General features: G+C 40.6%; 1 protein-coding gene across 7 annotated transcripts in view; it reads left to right on the top strand.

Annotated features, from left to right (window-relative positions):
* Positions 1-16785, top strand: part of LRRC8D (leucine rich repeat containing 8 VRAC subunit D) — a 72573-nt gene that overhangs the window by 22989 nt on the left and 32799 nt on the right. For 3 of the 7 annotated variants that reach the window (XM_063298236.1, XM_063298234.1, XM_063298233.1), the window contains one exon: positions 8662-8803. The gene's annotated coding sequence lies outside the window, so the exon portion shown is untranslated. Of the gene's footprint in view, positions 1-67; positions 579-8063; positions 8437-8661; positions 8804-9068; positions 9237-9508; positions 9530-16785 lie in introns of those variants that run through there. The other 4 variants (XM_063298235.1, XR_010067587.1, XM_063298237.1 and 1 more) reach the window with 4 other exon arrangements.

A 16785-nucleotide genomic window follows, 5' to 3' on the forward strand; every position in this document is an offset into this window, starting at 1 on the left:
AAAGAGATATGTATTTAATTAACATTTGGTAATATAAATTCTCCAAATTCTCTACTATTTCCCCCAGCAATTTAATACAAATGTTAAAGGACAAGATGGAACCCTCAGAAGCTGCACTGGCCAGTGACCATATATGAGTCTGTCCAGCATCACATGGACTGTCTAGAATAATAATAGAGTTGCTTCCAAGTTCCAAACCAGTTAAGCAGCCCAGAAGGGTAACACGATATGAAAACACACAGATCGGTTGGCAAACTGGCAAGGGTGTACTTTCCTCTATCCAGTTTCAAATAAAGATTGTCTCCTAAAGCAGTCAACACTTTTAATTGCTACTCATGGTAATTGCCTCAGCCTAAGGGACTAGACAAATTCAGCAATTCATTGTATATATTGATTTAAAAAAGAAAGATGTCATTACATGGGATCGTCCTATCTTCTTCCTCCTGCCCACTTAAAAAAAGTGCTGGTATGCTGAAAACCACCTGATTTGTATAAGCATCTGTATATAAACATTTCACTCCATAGAACTATCATTACATAGACTGCTTTTGAAAATAAATCCCTCTGTGCTTTCATCATCCTGCTGTGTAATACACAGTCTTTTGTCCCCAAATTAGTTGGCCCTAAGATGATATTGGCCAATGACTATTTATCTAATGGGAATAACTGCAGTAAAAGGTTTTGAATAGCAAGAACCTGAATAGTTTATGTAATCTCCATTTATGTGTTTTGCATGAAGAATCTCTCAGATTGCATCTGAAGGTACTTAGGAAAAGGATTTCTATCAGCTCATGAAAACATAGCCATTCTGTTTTTCCAGAAATAACTTTTGAAAGAGATATGTAACAATTTAGCTACCTTATTGCATACTAATCACCATTGGGTTTACAGGGATATTTTGATCAGTTGGTTCCCTCTCATTGAAGAGAACCAAGTTTTCAAGAGAGGTAAGGACAATAAAAGAAGTAGAACAATGGCAAGACCTGACTGAGCACCTAGAACGGATTTGATGTCCTATTCAGTGACAGCAATGAGAGCAAAGAAGCTATTCTTATGCATCATCATTGCATCTGCACAAAGGGTGCATGTCAAGCTATGATGGATGCTTGTCAGTTTGTATCCTCTAAAAATGAAGAGAACATTCTTGAAGAGGTGAAACTTTCCATATGTGTACCTGATATTATATCTTCTTGATATTGGAAATTAGTAATGTAGAGAAAAAGTGGATAGATAATAGTTCTTTACAACCTCCCTGCCTTATTTATCAAAATTCACATGGAGTTCAGAAGTTATTTTTTTATGTTATAGGAGGAAAGCTTTGTTAGTCCATACAGTGGTAGCCAAAAATCAGGAGTCTGGTAGCACCTTTTCCAACTAGCAAATTTTATTAAAATGCATAAGGTTGTTGAACTGTAGCTGACTTCATCAGATGCACAGGGTGGTATAGAATGACTGTTTGCATCTGACAAACTGAACTGCAGCTCATGACAGCTTTTGCCTTTTAATAACATTTGTTAGTTGGAAAAGGTACTGCCAGATGTCTTCCAGATAGGTAACTTTTTTGTGTTTTCAGTAGTTAATGGTTCTTGAACAAAGAAAATCTGTTAGGCAGGAAAAGACAAAATTGCTGTACAGTGCTTTCTCTTCAGTGGTTGGCCCAATTCACTCACCCATTTCTTTCTTTTTTTCTTTTCCTGAGAGCAGTAGACTATATTGCAGCTCCTTTCTAAAAATTTTCCTTTCATCATTCTCGAGTTAATGGAAAATGTTCAGTTTAAAAAATGTTGGTTATCTCATGCAGTGATTTGAAAGAAATTCCACACAACTCCTTTACTGTCTGAAGAACATGCAAGAAAGTTCCATGAAGTCCTGCTAACTATGGAATAAAGCCATGTAATTGCTGATATTGCAAAGAGTCAGAGGATTATAGGACTTGCTAACTACCTCAATAAGACAAATGGGGACTTAAACCCATTACGTAAGAGTGGATCTGCTTATTCTTTTGATTGTTACATAAATATGAATCCTGAAAGATTCAACCACATACAAAAAACTGTGTGTGGGGAGAGGGGAATACAGGTAGGCAACACACAAATCTCTTTTTTTTAAATAAGAATTTTATTAGATTTAAGACAAAGATAAAAACTACAAAAAAGAAAAAAAGTACAAAAAGAAAAAAACTAAAAAACTAAAAAACAGTTAAAACACAAGAGAATTTTTTTTTAAATTACAAGAAGAGGTGACTTCCGACTTTTAACAGCAAGGATATACAATAAATCAATCCCTTACTCTATATTAAACCAAAATCACATTATTTCTATAAATCATTCCATTGGCACATTATAAAAATCACTAAATACAGTTGTTCCATCCCCTTATATTAAAAGAAAAAGAATATATATATATATATACACACACATACACACACATGCTCGCGCGCACACAAACCTCTTAACTTCCCCCCAAAGATAACATTTATTTAATTATTTCCTTCCTACTACTATTGTATACATTTCTGTCTACTATAATAAAGATGAAACTAAAAAGCATATAAATTGCCTGCCATTATAATTAATAATACAACAATTATAATAAGCCTAAAACCAAGCATTTATTATTATACCTTGTTAATCTTAATCCAAATCGTTAAAGATGAAGTCAAACCAGCCCTAGAAGCAATCCAGATAAATATTCTTAAGCCTTGACCCCACTTCAGAATAAACCAGAGCACTTACATATCGCCACAACACACACACAGCTTTTTTCATAAAGAGATCAAACAGCCCAACTGCCCCCCTTAAGAACGACTTCTCAACAGAAAGCCTCCCACACATAAAAACTCCTTATTTTCCATAGCGTTCCATCAGCAATTCAATTTCACTTAATGGCTTGCAATTCGATCTGTCCCTTTAATTTCTTCAACTTGACTATCCAATCTTCATCCAGCATTTTGACAGAAACCCCGATCTCACTATTAGAAGAAACATTTCTATCATTGTTAAGCTCTTCAGTTTCTTCCACGACATCCCCAACCAGATGACACATTTTAAACCTCATGTTTTCCACCATGTCCTGAATGCCTTGCATAAAAGTTTGACAGGAATCAAAAAGGATCTGTTTAAAGTCTCGATGAAAATCTGAGAAAGTCTGCTTGAAATCCTCCATGTCTCATGCAGTAGATTATGGCGCCCCCTAGGTACTTAACCAGTGAAAGTGGGAGATAATAGAAAAATTCGGAAACTTGTTTAGAGAAGTGAAAGTATGATAACAGGCAGTTCACCAGGGAAAGTAGCAACAGAAAGCTGCAAGTTCAAAACAGCAGATTCAACGTGTAGGAGAATGCTAAAATCTTCAAATTAAGTACGAAAATAATAGCAGGGAGATGATTATATACTCTCAATCTTCCTTAATACTTGGATGGGAAGCAAAATCCAAAACTTTTTTTTTTTAAAGAAATTAATCACAAAACTAATGATAAGCACCAAGAGAACACATTTCTCCTTGCTGTTGTCAGAACCAAGCTTGCCTCTGACTCGTGAAACTATTTCTGAGTCAGAGGAGGAATTGGAAACTTATTGGGCTGGAATCAGAGAAATGAAACTCCAGCATGACTCAGCAGAGTGGGAAGAATCCACAATGCTGATTGAGCAAGATCTGGAGGAGGATTTGAATATGCCAATCAGCATGCGCCAGAGACGGGCTGAAAAGCGCATAAGGAGAAGGCAGCCCAATTGGCTACAGGAGACTCCAAGTGCGCCAAAGATCGGGATAAAAGGCAGCCGGGCAGAGAGTGAGCTGCTGAAGACAACCGATCCTCTAAGCCTGCAGCTTCGGGAGAAGAGTCCTTACTGGCGTCAGAGTCAGCATCTGTGGCCAAAGAGGAACCAGTGTTCAAGCTCCACTCCAAAGACAAATTGAATCCTGCATTTGCTGCCAACGAGGAATCAGTGTCAGCTGTGCCCAGCAGCCTCTGCCTTGCTTCCAGCCATGAAACTCCATGATCTGCTCAGCAGCGTGGGCAAGCCTTGATGTTCCAACGCTGCCATTTGCCTTCAGTCCTGTGCACCCACGCTTTGCATGCTCCTTTGTATTCAGGAATTTCACACCTATTGTGTTCAGGATCTGGTTGCCAGCTTAGTCCAGGGTGTCCAGCCTTGTTCCAGTTTCAAGCCTTGTCTTCAAGTCTTCAGTTCAGAGTACCTAGCCTAGTCTAGAACCCCCAGCCGAGTCTAACCTTGCTCTGAGTTCAAGTCCTGCCCCAAGTTTTCAGTTCATCCCTGTCTGTTGTTCGTAGTCCTGATCCCAGATCCAGTAAGTCAGAGATTCAGCATCAGTGTCGTTCCAGTACTGTTCCAGTTCAAGAACTGTTGCCTCCAGCCTTTGTGTTCCAGTCGGATCCAGTTGGCCCAGTTGGGCTTGCATAACCCAGTCTCACATATCAAGGACTTAATTATTGTAAATAGTTATTTAATAAAGAATATTCTTTGAGAACCTGTCTGGTGCTTAGTCTGAACAGGATAGCTGTAGAAAGCCTCTCTTAGGGTACATAAACTTAAAAATAAATTGGTTGATTTAGAAATGGGGTGGCCAGTCTTAATGTCCCTTTAAGGCTACAGCGTGGCTTGGAAATGGTGACGCCCCAGCCTCCCAGCTGCTCTCACCAGTCGAAAGCAAACGCTGTTTGCAATTTTATGGCTGCAGGCAGCCTTTCTGAGGACAGATGGGGTGCTTCCAAGCGTTTTCCTTTCTCCGGAAAAACGCTCCTGGGCTTCAGGTAAAACCTGCCTGAGCCAAAAAATTGCCGCGTTGTCAGTTCTCACCGAACCTGCAAGCGCAGCTGTTCAGACTGCCATGTTCCCACTGGAAGCTGCAACACACAAATCTCAGTGTCTTTGCTGAAAGGATGAACAAAGAATGCCTCTTCAAAGAATACCACTTGTGGGGGGAAATGCATTAACGATCAGTTGTAGAATCCCAAATTCGAATAGTGGCAGGAAACTTTTTTCCCCACTGAATCCCAGTCCTAGTGAACAGAATTGGTATCTAGACCAGTGTTTTTCAACCTAGGCAACTTCAAGCTGTGTGGACTTCAACTCCCAGAATTCCCCAGCCAGCCATGCTGACAGTACTTGACACTGGTCTAGATCATAATATTTCAAGCTGCAGGTATGGGACTTACCTGATGGGATAGTCCTCCCCCTAGTCCGCTTTGCTTGGGCGAGGATATGAAATTGTGGTGCTGCAGATGTTACTGAAGTAGAGCTCTTAGCAACCTCCAGGAGAATGGCCAATGGTATATACAACTAGGAGTGTAGTTTGGCAGTATAAAGAAGACCACAAGCTCCTTAACCTGACCCAAGAGACAAGCATTCAGTTCTTCCTAACATCTAATACTCTGTGTACAAATTTATCTTAATACATGGATACGCTAAGTTTATCTGCAATTTGATATGGTAAGCCCCAAAATGAGCTAGGTCCAATTATCATACTGCTGTGGGGAAAAGCAGGAGGAAGTATTCTGTATCATGCTTGAATTCCTGAACAAAAGGTGGATCTGGATCTTGAAGCAGTAATGGTGGGCAGAAGAGAATAACAAAGATCTTGAGAAAAGGATCATGAACTCAAAGCATGTTATAGGGATATGAGCATGGGCATCTACAGGAGCTTCCAGCTTTCATCAAAATAATATATCACGCCATAAGCTGTGCCTTTTTGAGATACATGTGCAATGTCACAACGTCCATACAAAAGGGGCAGGACTTGCACAACAGTTTTTGTCATTCTGCATCCCCTGGTCCCCACTCCTTCTTGTGGATGCTGCTGGACTTGAGACAAAGTGCAGCTATCTTAGGTGTTTTTTTTGGCATACACACAAAAAAGTGGAGGTACCCACTTCTCACATTACCAGATAGAACTGTGTACTTGTTACAACTAGAGCTGTGTGGGGATTCTGGGAGTTGAAGTCCACACAGCTTCAAGTTGCCACAGTTGAGAAACACTGAACTAGATGGTTTATCTAGTCTCCCTGCTTGGATAATGGGTAAAAGATGCAAGTCCTGATGAATGTACAGCAGTCATGTCTATAACTCAAGGCCTTCTACTCTACATTGGGATTTAAGATCGTGCAAAAACAGCAGCTCTTCCCACAACAAGATTTTTGCTTCTTCAAAGCGATAGTGTGGAGCAGAAAAGCAGGAGGTCTAGCAGGCAGAATGGTGGAAGTGAAAGTTTTATGTTGAACAGACTTCCTTTTGCTAGTCCTAGATAATAACAGTATGAGTTGTTTTCATGCTTCATAGGAGTGAACAAAGCAGATTAAACTAGTCACGCTTCCTGTTTCTTGCTCTTGATGTATTCTACATTCCTTTAAGTGCCTGATTATGAATCTTGCTCCCCTGCAGGTTGAATAGGATTGTACTCAGAATCTTTTGATGCAGAGATGCCTCAAAAGCAGGGTTGTATTCATGGCAGTAGTGAGATTTTTTAAAAAAAATACTAAATTAACTTTCTGCATGTTTGTACAACTTCATTGCTCTCGAACTATCCACTCATTATGTCCTATCCATTAAGATGAGAAACCCTGATGCTTTTAAAATTGTATTTAATTACTAAAGAAGAATGGACGTGTTTTATAAACATAGACATTTAAAGTGATAAACATCAACATTTAAAAGGAGAGTCTGGCTCTTGGTTCAAAAGCACACCAACTTGGATTAAGAGAATAATTGTACATTACTCACAACTTACGGCTGACATGTTGCTGTGAACATTTTAAATGTTTCTGTGCCGTGTATGGATAGAAGAACATGGCAATTCAGGAAAACCTTGTGGAAGGCATTTTCTGGGTATGCATATCCAGTTCCTGTGTGAATGTGTACCAGAGTGGGAAGGTTGTAGCTTTACGTACAGACTATGATGTTTATGGAGAGCCAGTCCGGTGTAGTGGTCAAGGTATCAGGCTGAAAACTGGGAGGCCATGAGTTCTAGTCCCACCTTAGGTATAAAGCCAGTGGGTGACCTTAGGCCAGTCACACATTCTCAGCCCTAGGAAGAAGGCAATGGCAAACCACTTCTGAAATCTTGCCAAGAAAACTGCAGGGACTTGTCCAGGCAGTCGCCAGGAGTCAACACAAAAAAGGCACAAAAGGCACACACACAAAAAATGATACTGTGCCTTTTCCTAGAAGAGCGCAAGAGTGCTCCCTCTTCCTGTTCTTCCCCATGACGACAACCCTGTGAGGTAAATTGAGCTAAGAGAGAGCAACTCAACCAAAGTCACCCCTTGAGTTTCTTTTCCTGCCTGAGGATAGACTAGAATCTGGGTCTTGCTCCTAATCCAACATCTCAAGGGCTACACCACACTGTCTCTCTCTCAATTCTGCAGCCTGTTATTTCAGGAGAGGGTGTTAAAAAGGGACTAGAGATAGAATGGATATTCTCAACCAATGGCCGATTCATCCCTGATCACTACGTGGCGCCAACAAATTACCATCCGAAGTATTTGTGTAGAATGACGTTTCTCTCATTTGTCCAAGAAAAACCAGAACGTTGAGTTGCATCCAGCAAACAGGAAGTGCAGTTAATTTGCACTGTTCCCCTGTAAGTCAGTAAAACTTCCTGCACACAGTCTTATCTTGTCCACAATACTGGAGGAATGGATAACCTTGAGCGGTTGTTGAATTGCAGACGACTGTTTCTGAGATAAGCTGTTGATGGCCCGGACAGGGAGATGATCACAGAGTATACATAATAGTAATAATAAAACTTATTTCAGGCTGCTGCTTCCAGTTTAACCCAGCCTGTCGTGTTTAACGGCCGCTTAGCCCAAACAGCTTTGACCCTGGGCTGGACCTATCTGTGGCAAAGTGGAGAGGTTTTGAGTGGGGCAATATTAAAAGCAATGTTCAAAGGCTTCGTTAATATAACTCAGCTTATTACGTGTTTTGCCTCGATGATAAACGAGAGAGGAAGCCTGTTTCTGAGTGTTGATTCTGAGATGAAGGTAGTGGGGAGGCATCCAGGGTTGATAAGATCTGCTCTAACTCGCGCGTGGATGGGAACGGAGCGGAGTATTACCGCTGCATGAAGTTTGAGCTCTTTTTAGTATAGCAGGCGGACGGCCAATCCGCCTCGGGAACAATAGATTTTATTTCTTAAAAAAAAAAAAAAAATTATGCAAGCAGATAGATTCTTCGACGCAGCGTCCCGCTCTCCTGGCTTCTACAAAACGGGGAGCCCGCTGAAAACAGCGCTTCGCTGTAATACGTCGAAGGTTCCTAATTCCCGCCTCATACCAGCCAGCAAGGTGCTGATGTGAATCAGCCTGGGTTGGAGATCTAGCGCGAGAGAGCAAAGCGGCGCCGCCAGACGAGGAAAACTTTGCGGACTTTACAAGAGATTCGAGGGTGCCCATCTCAAACTCGGTGCTGGCTTGGGGTGAGAGCGAGGGAATCTCGCGGTCAAGGATACGCGTTTAGAAGGGCGCGGGGCGGCTGGCGCGGGCAGCCGGTTTGCCGGGAAGGGGATGGATGGGAAGAGAGGTCTCCTTCGGGTTTATCGGTAGAGCCTCGAGGGAGAAAATGGAGGGAGCACTGCGCTGAGGAGCAGCGTCCATGCTGCCAAGTACAGCCTGACAGCCCACCCCGCTTTTCTCTCTCACAGGAGGCCCCCGCGTCTCTGCAGGACTGACCAAAATGACTGAGTGACTCTTGGGCTCGCTTCCTTCTCCTGATCCTCCAGGAAACTGCAGCTTTCAGCCACGCTAGGAAGGAACAGGGCGGAAAGAAGAGCGCGCCTTGGTCAGGTACGGACGAGACCAAACGGGAGACTGAGTAGCTAGCAGCCCCGTTTGTGCACGCGAGAGCGGCGGGGCTTCCGCCTGCTGAGTGATTTATTCCCTTACTCCACAGCCGCCTTTCACATATATGCACATACATATATGCCCGCCCCGCCGCCGGCTTGCTTAGCGCGAGCCTCGGTGCTGCTCGATGCAAATGCGCAGTTGACAAGTCTGATTTGAAGGGGCGGGAGGGAGAAGAGGCGAAGGGCGGGGGTAAAAGGCACGTTGTTTTCCTCGATTGGGGCTTCCCAGCGAGTGGGCTTTTCCGGGACCGGCTTATTCCAGCCTGCAAGCGCCGGCCGCTCTTTGTTCGCTCGTGCAGCCACCTGAGCGACTGTATCGCAACCCGGGGAGCCTCGCAGACAATGGTGGTGCCGCTCGGGAAGCAGACAGAAAAGTAGGAGCATCAGAGCAAACCGGCTGTAGCCGGGAGGCGCTGGAGGAGGGGAATTGAATTGACGCTGGACTGTGAGAGCGGTTTTAAATGAGAGCAGGCGCAACGGTGGGGTTAGTGCTGGCTCTGCTCTCCTAGATCCTTTTTTTTTAAATTAATTAATTTAAAAAAAGAAAGAAAGAGGGGGAAGGGCCCACGGCCGCCTTGGTCACATCTTCTCTGTCCTGGCAGTAAGTTCAGCCTTCGGTCTGTAGAAGAAATACAATCCGGCCGGTTTAGGGTGTTTTTCTGTCACGGTGAGCATTCGGTGCCTTAAGAGGACAACGAGGGTTTCCGGTGTAAAGTTCTTTTGGCTCAGCCATTGAGGGGTTGGGAGAACGGTGCTTGTTGAGCGTGCATCCTGCCCTATCAGAATGGGAAGCTCGGGTGACATGTGTGACAGGCTCGCCGCTTTTTAGACAAAAGGTGGTAAATTTATCAACCGCTGTATTTGGCATTGAGGGGGCAGTGCATTGGGTACAAAATATACCCCCGTTCCTCATGTAGAATCCTCGTTTCATAGACATTGCCACTGGTTGCAATAAGCAATGACCAGTATTTTTTTGTGTTTGCTCTGAAGCCTCTGCAATGATTGATGCAAGGACTGTTTATGTCCCCTTTTTGCAAGCTGTTTTGCAGTCTGGCAGAGCAAGAAGGACATAGTTGATACAAAAAAGCAAGGCCTGGATGGAAAAAAGAAAGCTGCCCCATTTTTCCACTGAAATATAAATTGAGAAAGGTGACAAGCTGACTATATTTCTCTGTGTCTACTCTCTCCGTGGTTAACTGATGTAACTGTTGTTTTGCAACAAGAGCTTTTGTTTTGAGAGTTGCAAATGTATTGGCAAGCAGTCATAATATAGGTTAAATATTTTTGATGGTATGTTGTAACCCTCAATGTAAGCTTGGGTTGAACGCAGAACCTTTGTTCTTTTCTCTGAAAAGACTTGTGACTTCAATAGCTGTGCAGTATTCAGCCTGTCAGTTTTATTTAATAAAGAAGTCAACATAGTAAGCTACTAGTAAGTGCACAAAAACCTTGGTCCAAATGAATGTGTCTGTTGTTTTCGCTGTTAAGTACTCTTGATTTCTTTTTTCCTTTTTGCTCTATTAATAAAATACATTATAATCTCATCTCCAGATTAGCTCTGAGCTGGAATTCTTACTGGTTTAGGCTGCAGCCATGAGATACTCAGAACTTCTGAAAATGAGTTTGAGTTGCTTGTCCTCCCTCCCAATCCCCTTCACTTCTGGAAGATAAAAGCAGATGTTTAACATTGTCTGGTTCAGGAGTGTGCATTCTACCAGTCCTTGCAGAGTGTAGAAAATGGTCAAAACTGCTTGGTTTTGCAATGTCTGAAAAGAAAACGGTCTAGCTGGGTTTGTCACAAGTTTAATGGAGAGCATACCAATGCTTACTACTCTTAGTAGTAAGAGTGAGTTGGATGAAGTATTTATGGATAGTTATCCCATCCTTAGAAATCTGAGGCCTGCAATGCAGGAACTAGCCTGCCAGTCCTTTTCCAAAAACCAAGCTAGATATTTTGGTAGCAGTCAGCTGTAAGCGTGCATTTTGTTCAAAGCATAGGAGACCAGCCCAAAAAAGCGTTAACTCTTCTTCCAGTCAGAAGGCATGGCCAAAATGGCCAAAATAAGTACTTTACCCTTTCTTGGGGAAAGTGCTTTCCTGTTTCAGTTTGATAGAACCCAAGAGATTCTTTTTATTTTGTTTTTGCTGTCACTTCTGTAGTAATTTCCTTTTTTCAGACTTTTTTCACCTCTCTCCTTTGTGCCCTCTCTCCTGTTCCTCCACTCTACATTTTTCTTGTATGACAATATTTGGTTTTATCCTCACTCCAATTCCCTTATCCATTTCTGACAGGGCAGAATGCAGAGGAAGGTGGTGCACTCCACACCAAGCACACCTTTTTCCTTCATATTCACTCTCAGGGAAAAGTTTAATGTCAGCGGAACTGAGGCTGGAAAATTCCTGGGCTGGGTGACTGGAGAATTTGGTGGTAAAGAAATGTAGGACAATGGAGGCATTTTGAATACCCACTGCTCTCAAGCTGTTAATTAGAATGTCCTTGGAAGTTCTGCAGAGCTAAATCCAGCTCTCAGTGATTCCTCAGGCTTATCTCTGCAGTGCCCATCATAGCCATAGACGGGATAGTAGGGTTATCAAGCCTGTCTGGCAAAATATTCTTGTTTAGTAGAAGGACTCTGTACATTCCTCCTGCTCTTTTCAAGGCTTATCAGACTAACAAAATAACTTGCATGTTACCAGAAAGGCCTAAAAAATATAATTACAACCTTCATGTTCAGTCTCAGTTACAGAATGTTGTGCTGTTATGTGTAAATGTAGCTCCTTGAACTTAAATCCTGGAGCCTCAGGGATGACTCTTCTACTGTCAGTTCTGCAACAAACAATTTTTTCAGATTGAACAATGATTATGTTCATGGACCATCCCAAGCGCAAATATGCTTATTTGATATGTGAAGCCAGCCATTGCAGTATGTAAACTGTAAGTTACACGTGAACTTAGTCATTATAGCTAATTCTACAAGTCATACCTAAAAGAAACCATGGCATAATGTAATGCATGAATCTATATTGTCTCAATCGATTTTAGATAAAAGGATATGCCGTTTATTTCTGAGATATTATCAGAATGCCATGTACGCAGTCTGCCAGTTCAAGAAGACGTAAAGCAGATTGCCCTCCCTGAAGTATTTATCAACCTGTTGGACCTGAAATGGATGTGTCATGAGTATACCAAGTCAATACCAAGTAGTTTTGCAAATTTGCGTGCTCCCCCCATCCCCCTGCATTCCTGATGACTTTATAAGGTGTCTAATACTAAGTCTAAAGATCCTAACTGAAGTGGCTGAAGGTATGAAGCTGTTGGCACGATCATCTGTATATGACTTAATTCTTGGGGGAAATCCTATACTTTTCACCTGTGATGGTCATGTATAACCACTTCCAAGGTTATTTGACCTTATAAAAGTGTTTTGGTACATACTGGAAAATAGTTTTTCTTCCCAGAGCTGCTGTTGTTGGTTTCTTTACTGTAGTTTGAGGCACGTCACCACCCGTAAGTTTTAAAAATATTTTTCATGCAGGCATATATTTGTATGGAATAATTCTAGATTGAATATAATACCTTTAATAGACATTTAGTTTTAAATCATATTTGTTATTCAGCCCTGGGAACAGGCCAAGTTAAAGATCTCTCCAGTGCCTCTGTGCCCTTCCAATAAACTGGCTGGTTTAAGGATTTCAGATTAACCATTTTTATTACTGCATTTATGCCTTGATCTAGCCTTTTAATAAGGTCTTGCATAAGAGAGAACTATGATAATCCTGAAAGCCTATGTAAATTGCCAGGTTGAAGGCTTCAGGTATTGGAGATGGATGGATGGATAAGATAGTCTTTCATTTAAAACATTACATACGTATGTAAAATCTTACATTTAAAGCATTTTACAATATAAAATCTTACATTTAAAAAGCCAGCTGCGCAAATATATTTAAATTTTGTGTGGTGGTGGGGGTGTTCAGTGCTAAAGTCAGGAGAAGAAAAGTAGGTAAATGCTTCCAAACATTTTATGTTTGTTTTTATTTTCTTCAGCTTTCCAGTTTTTTTGAACAGTGTTGTTTCTTTTTTGTTCATAGAATTTTTAGTGAATTATACTTTCATTGGAACCTCTGGATATCAGTTAAGCAGCATTTATTCACATTTACAGTTACTGTGTATTTTGCATGATAAGGTTTGTCCTTAAGCAGGGCCGGCTCTAGACATTTTGGCCAGGTCATATTCTGGTGCCCCCTGTGGTTCAGCTCATCTTCTGATTTTGTTAGGAATTTCAAAAAGGCACCCTCTTGATTCTTTTTTCCTTTGAATTTTTGAGCTTTATGCTTACGATTTTCAGCCCTGGACATTTTTTTTCTTTTCTTGCACTGAATCACCGTGAATAATTTTAATTACATCAGCATCCATTGTTGTCATGTGGCAACAATTCTGCAAAATAATGTTTAACCCTCAAGCAGGTATGCTGGCACACAGTGTGCGCCATTACTGTTTTTCACTTTTTTATTGTGCTTTTCAAAAGTCTTTTCAATTTTGGCACCCCCTAAAATTTGACACCCTAGGCAATTCCCTAGGTTGCCTAGACCTAGAACCAGCTCTGCCTTAAGACATGTTTTGAGCTTATAGATGGTAGAATAACGCATTTCTTCTGGAGAGGAATTCTTAATTTGTCCTATCATTCCCTTTTTTATTCATTAAATATGTAGATTGGAAGTTTGCCTGACACAAAGAAACACGACAAAAGTTTCATAATGTATGATGCAAAATGAGGAAAAGGGCACTGTTCTGAGTTAATTTTGCAAGTTTTAACCCATAGAACGGAGGCATGTTTACTGTTTCTGTCTGCTCTGGGCTTGCTATAATTCGTATTACATCTGTTCTAGTTTTTAATATTGATTGCCTGTTTTACTGTCTGCATCATTCATAAGAAAGCTCAGAGGAGGTGGCCGAAAATATTGCTACTGAAAGACACTGCATAATCTTTGTATTTTTTGTTAACAACAACAAAGAAGAATGGAGCTGAAGACTAGCCTAATAGCAAGGTCTCTCTTTGAGTCTGACAGTAAATCTTAGAGGCCTTGTTCATATGTTACATTTTTTAACCCAAATCCTAGAAGCAACCTTGGCAGCAATATCCCTTATTTTGAACAGAGCATCACTTGAAACAGACTTATATTTACTTAAGTTATAATGAAATAATCTGTCCTAACAGCCAGGAACCACGCTGAGACAAGGAATAGGTCTCTAGTGCTTTATTACTGCTACATTAGACAGAGAATCCTAACAAACTGAAGAAGCGTGGGAAAAACCCAGACAGATAAACCCCAAAGGTTAAGGCGGGTCTGATCTGTGTCTCTTTGAATGGCTGCTTAACTCCTCAGTACTACGCATGCGTTTTCCCCCCTGGATAGAGGCCCCCTCCCGCTCACCATCAGTACTCATGACATAATCTGCTTCTTGATTGAGCAAAGGAAGTACCTGTTATTGGGTCCATACATTGTGACTAGGCTTAACGTGGCTTGTTTGATTAGGGGCTAGTATGATAGTTGAATCCAGCCAGTACGGTTTGCAGACATTGGTTTCAGCTTTCATGTTGTGGAACAGTTGGCTTACGTTTACTCGGCAAACCATGGGATAAGGTGATCATGTGAAAACAGCCAGTATCAGCAAAGTGTTAACACTGGTATAATGGTATTGTCATGAGTAGTGATGGTGAGCTGGAGGGGGCGCCTATCCAGGGGGGAAAATGCATGCATAGTTTAGAGGCTTTGAACTTTTCTTCAAAGAAACTCAGAGCAGACCCGCCTTGAGTTCTGGGTTTATCTGTGTGGGTTTCCCACGCTCTTTCAGTTTGGCAGGATTTTCTGTCTCCTAGAGCTGTTCAATAAACACTAGAGACCAAGTCACTGTCTCAACGTGGTTCTTCACTCTAAGTTAGGACAGGTCTACTATTAAATTATTTTAAAAATATAGATAAAAACGATCTAGAATAATATTTTGTACATTGGAATCTTTTGTTATTTAAATTCATTTTGATTTGGGTAAGAACCTACGAGGCTCAGTTACCTACAGTAATCAAAATGCACTCTTCTTATATCAATAATGGATTAAACCATCTTATTTGTTTCTAGCGTTTATGCAGAAACGTTTGGAACAGGAGAGTAGAAAGATGAATGTAACTCTCTATTCTTCCTGCTTGCTGAAATGTGATGAGACTGTGATTTGAATATAAATTGCGGCCAGGGGAGCATAATTTCATCATGTTTTTAATAGATTTAAATTCCCAATTATAAACTTGTATTGTCTTTAAGAAGACTTTTCCTTCCAAGATGGGAAGAATATATTTCTGAAGTTTCAAGCAAACTTGCGTTTATCTGGAGTTCTGTTCTATACATTGACTTTCGGCCCACAACCACCCCATGTCCCAGTATCAGGGAATAAAAGTTAGCATAAATTGTGAATGCCATAGTGAAACTAATTAGTATTATTTATGAAGTGTTATGGACAGTGGTGATATTAGAGAGGATACAAAAGGATAGGTTCTTTCCTCAAGGAATTAACTATCTAAATTTAGGCATATAAATACAAGAAAATAGACAAGAGACCGAGTAATGAGGGAGAGAATCTGTACACAGTGTACATATTTTATGAATGAAATAAGAAAAAGGAAAGGAAATGTAACTAAATAACTAAATACACCAACACCATTCACTATAACTCTCTGTACCTTTCTATTCTTGCAAATCATACTTACTTCCACCACATCTATATACCACTCATGCATTGCCTTTTGCTCTTTAACCTTCTCGTTCCTCTTTCTTTTTGAGGATCTCATCTGGTCTGTCTAATCACAGTTTTCATGATCTTCATCTTCCTCTCAGTCTGTTTACTCTTCTTCCATATATTTGTTTTGTGATTCAGTCCTCGCTCATTCTTTCTATATAATTAACCATCTCCGCATACTGCTTTCCTACTGGTAATACAGTTTTATACTCAATCAACATTCATTCAACGCACATTCTTTCTTGACTCTATCTCTTCATGTTTATTATAAAGACTTAAGTAACTCATTTCCACTCCATTTGGTTTAGTTATCAGAGTCGCTCTTTGAGTGAAATGGGCGGTGACTAAATTTGAAATATAAAAAAATTAATTTTTAAAAAAATCTTTCTCCTGATATACCAATCCTCAGTTTAGTATAACAAAACGGGCAGAAGCAGGCAGTAGTACATAGCCATTTTCACTTCTTTCAACAAACACTCATCCCTGGCAATATAGCATTTACTACCCGCTACCTTTCTATCAGTATTTGGACATCAACATTTTTCCATCCATTTCCCATCTTTAGTAAATATTCTGCCTGGATAAACAAATTCAACTACACATAGTCCTTGTTTAGTGACCACAATTGGGACTAGCAACTCTGTCATTAAGCGAAGCAATCACTAAGTGAAATGGCAACTGCTCTTATGATCTTACTTTAGATTTCCTTTGCTTTACAATCTGTGAAGGTTGTAAATGTGAGGATTAGTCGCAAAATTACTTTTTCATCACTGTTGTAATTGCAAATGGTTGCTAAACAAGACAGTTGCTAAATGAGGAGTACCTTTATTTGCTCTATTTTTTTGTCATTTATGTATAACTTACAGTTTTTCCAGTTAAACAGAACTGCCTTGGTCTTTGATAAATTAATTTCAGATGAGCATTTTTGTGCTTTTTGACTACTTCCTTTACAGCTATCTTTTTTCCTCTCTGTTTGCAATATACTATGTCTTTTTTTAAAATCCTGATTTTTGGTAGCATTCTCTTAACACACACTTTTTTCTCATCCACAAACTTTCCTTTCGTTATTCCACCCAGCATTCTTTTTCATAGATCCCACCAATATAACTCCATACACTTCTATGGCAGTTTGTAAG

This window comes from Candoia aspera, chromosome 3 (assembly GCF_035149785.1).
Source record: "Candoia aspera isolate rCanAsp1 chromosome 3, rCanAsp1.hap2, whole genome shotgun sequence".
Taxonomy (NCBI): domain Eukaryota; kingdom Metazoa; phylum Chordata; class Lepidosauria; order Squamata; family Boidae; genus Candoia; species Candoia aspera.